This window comes from Petaurus breviceps, unplaced genomic scaffold, assembly GCF_028583685.1.
Source record: "Petaurus breviceps papuanus isolate PSGF00001 unplaced genomic scaffold, PetGlider_PUasm1.0 90808, whole genome shotgun sequence".
In the NCBI taxonomy this organism is placed as follows: domain Eukaryota; kingdom Metazoa; phylum Chordata; class Mammalia; order Diprotodontia; family Petauridae; genus Petaurus; species Petaurus breviceps.
Genome location: NW_027187349.1, coordinates 15,027,391 through 15,031,656, shown reverse-complemented (window position 1 = coordinate 15,031,656; position 4,266 = coordinate 15,027,391).

The window sequence follows — 4,266 nt, the reverse complement described above, 5'->3', positions numbered from 1 at the left end:
AAAAAAGAATGACAGTCACTAACCTCAAGGAGATTATATTCTCATAGGGGGAAGAAAATACATAACAGGGAGCTGAGTGTCAGGGGAAAGGGTATAGTTCTGAGATTTAGGAAGTGATTTAGGAGTTCCAGGAAGAAACTCATCAATTAGAGGAGCAGGTCACAGGAATGGAGGTGTCTCCAGTCTGTAAAGACTCCTGGGACAAATTGGAAAAGTTTGAGGAGTCGGAAGCCAGTCCAGATTAGGAGTGAGCATGACCACTATGGGAATTTATCCAAATGTAGTTTGCTAGTCCTTTCAAACACATATTGGAAAGATGGATTAACTCACATGGATTATTTGTCCCTTAATAATTCAAAGTAACCACTTCAAATGCACTTTTACTCTTTCAGTCTTGTAGGAATTCCCATCCTTCCTATTAAAAATATGCATGGAGCTATTAAGTACATATTATAGATTCTTTTTGAGAGATGATATTTTTCAAACTCATTGGATAAACTACCATTCATGCCCAGAGAGGAGATATAGATGGGGGCTGGGTCTGTGATTTCCTTCATATAGGGAATGCCCAAGTGAGGGAAGGCCCTGTGCAAATAGAGGTTGGCACTTTTTCCATAATGTAGTCTTAAATATTTGCCTTGGTTGCCTTTGAAGAGATTAAGCTACTTGCCCAGGGTCACACAACCACTACGTGTCAGTCTTGAGACTGGAATACAAATCCTCCTGGTTTCAAGGCTGGTTCTCTTTTCAGTATGTCACAGTGCCTTATCCATAAATTAGTCCACTGTTAACACAAAATTAAAAAAAACTCATAATATATTCAAATTTAAGACTATCTTTTGAACTTAACCATCTGGTCAATTTAACATTACTTGTTATGCTGTCTTTTCTTGGTACATCATTCTCATCCTCCTTCCATAGGAGCCTTGGATTCAACCTGGGGATACTTGACACTCACAGATGATATTCATCATTATCTTGCTCAGTTATCTTGCTCAGGCCTCCACACCACTTCCCATGTACCCTCCTGACCATGTCTTCTGGCGTCCATTCATCCTCTTCATCCCCTTCCTAATAGAACCTCCGACTTTGCCCCTGGGTACACCTGATTTGATAGGTAAACTTTTGTCTTATCATCCCAGGGCTCCAGCTTTCATGTCACTTAATGCATATCTCCTTTATCTTCACCTTTCAACATCTATGTGCTGTCTTTTCCCTATTTGTATCTCTGATGCTTAGCACAATTCCTGCCACATGTTAAATGTATAATAAATCTCTCACCTCCATTTCTATCTCTCTCTTTTTTTCTCTTTCTCTTTCTTTTTTATTTGTCTTATTTATGCATCTAAGTGAGAGACATAGCAAGACAAAAGGGGTTTTGGAAAGATCTACAAAGTAAATTATGTAAATTGAATAGAAAACCCAATATATCAGAAGTTTTAAATGCTTTGATGGTTATAGAGAGAATAAAGAAGTAACAAACAAAAATAAAGTTCATGAATCAGAAAATAAAATTCAGAGTGGATTGGAAGGGGAGAGAAGTGATGAGAACAAAACAGGAAAAAGCTTCAAAGAAGATAATGTAAAAGGAAGTTACTCAAAATAAGAAGTTGGAGGAAAGGGAAGATTTTGAACTAATCTCTTAAGTGAATACGAACACAGAAGGGACAAAAAAGGCAATACTAATAGATAATAAATAAAAGAAAAAAAGAAATTAATAATAAAAAATAAATGAACTTTGGGGTGGCTAGGTGGTGCAGTAAATAGAGTACCAGCTCTGGAGTCAGAACTCTATGTGTTCAAATCTGACCTCAGACACTTAACACAAAAACTAGCCATGTGACCTTGGGCAAGTCACTTAACCCCAATTGCCTGCCCTCCCCCCTCCAAAAAGTAAAGGAAAAAAAATAAATGAACTTTTTAAAAGCCTTGAAAATGGGAACAGGAAAAAGGGTAGAGCACCTGTGATTATAGACTAGCATAGACATAGTTTACAAAAGCAATTTACTGGGACAAGAAATTTATTTTAAAAAGGAAACAATTTTAAAAAAAGAAATAATGTGAAAGAGATAAAATAACAATATCACTTACTTTTTATAACATTTATAGTAACTGCGATTATGCATGCATGCATATGTGCATTTGCATGTGTGAAGAAAACAGGAGGGAGAGAGAGAGAATTGGAAAGAAAGGTTTGGATTAGATAATTTCTTTTTTTAAACTTTAAATTAATTTTCAGTTCTGAATTTTCTCTCTCTCCCCTCCCTTACCTTCATTTATTAAGAAGGCAAGAAAAACAAAAGTTATTACTTATATGTGTAGTCATGGAAAATAAATTCCTAGTTTAGTCATATTGATAAAGAAAAAAGAGAGAAAAAGAATAAGTTTACATGTATACACACGTCTATACATACACACATGAACAGTTTTCTTTCTTAAAGAGTAGAATACAGACACATGTCCAAGAAAATTAAAGTGTGGTTTTTTGACCTAAATAATCCAGGAAATTACTATAGTTCTCCAATTCACTTTGCAAACATAAACTTCACATTAGTCTTTTACCCATCATTTTATTCATCAATTACATAGAGCCCAGTGATAGCAAATAATCAGACAGGAACAAAGCCAAAAGTCTTTTGATGAGCCACCAGTTGATCATTATCCTAGAAACTCCTTGTTTCAGCAGAATGCATCAGATTGAAACCGATGCCTTGATGAAATATTGCACAAGGTGGATCCAGTTCCCACAAAAAACTACTGACCACACCTAGATCCATGGGATTTGTCCTTTTCCAGACACTTCTTGGCTCAACATTCTTCCTTTGAGACAAATATTTAGAAGCCTGATCATAACCAATCATTACATTATTGTATCCATTATAATCATCAATTATTTGCCTCCATCCAAATGGTATTTGGATTCCTATGGATCCCATATGATATTACACTATGGAAAACATACAATGCTCTTTGGGAGTGAACCTGAAGCATAATGGTAAAGGAAGCATGTGAATCCCTAAGGGATAAGTCATGTTCCTTCCTCTTGGATTCAACATCTATAGACAAGGGGAAGGATCAGAGAGAAAATTTCTCTATTCTGATAGATTAAATGCATGGTTTTCCTTATCAAATTTAATCCCCAATGCATTAAGTCTTAGTTGATGTTGAAATGACAAAGGGGAACCTTACCTGACTGATTAGTCAATGAAATATAATACTGAAATCCAAGACAAGAGAAATAGCTCACTGGAGCACTGTCAGAAGGTTGAAGTTTAGCTCTTTCGTTTGCAGGCCATGTGACCTTGGTCAAGTCAATAAAACTTTTCAGGCCTCAGTTTCCTCATCTGTAGAGACAGTTACACTAACTCATAGGATTGTGATAAAAAATAGGATAAGAAATAAAAGATCTTTGTAATTCTAAAGATTATAAGAGCATTAATGACTATATTGATTTCAATGTACTTTGAATGACCCTGGTGAGGAATAGGTTATTACTTGGCCTCTAAAGCACTATATGCTGAATTTGTGTGCTATGGAATTATTCCATATGGTTAAAACTGTGCTATGGTTGAACTTGAAAAAAATATATTCAATTTGGGGCCTTCTGTTGTTGTTCAGTTGTGTACAACTCTTCATGACCCTGTGGACAGTGTCATATCAATAGTATCCATGGAATTTTCTTGGCAAAGATACTAGAGAGGTTTACTATTTCCTTCTCCACCACTGGAGAACAAAGGTCAGGTGGCTTTCCCAGAGTCACACAGCTAGCAAATGTCTGAGGCTGGATTTGAACTGAGTCTTCCTGAGTTCTATCCACTGAACCATCTACCTACCTCCAAGGCCAACAAAAGTTAAATGACTTGTCCAGATCACACAGCTAGTAAGTGTCTGACAAGGAAATTCTACTATACAAGAAATATAATAACTTTCTCCAAATTTTTGAATGGTTTTATTTAGAAGAGAGCGTACTAAGGTGTTTAACAAGACAGAGCTGGACTAATGGACCTAAGTGATACAAAGCCAGTTTTCAGTGTGACACAAAAAAGCACCTCCTAATAATTAGTCCAACAGTTGGACAGACTGCCTCACAAACTCATGGGACCATAGATTCAAAGCTCAAAAAGACCTCAGGGACCATCAAAACTAATGAAATTTTATAGATGAGGGAATTTAGACACTAAGAGGTTAAGTAACTTGTTCAGGGTCATACAGATAATAAATAAATTAAATTTTAACCCATCTTCCTGACTCCAAATTGTGTTCTCT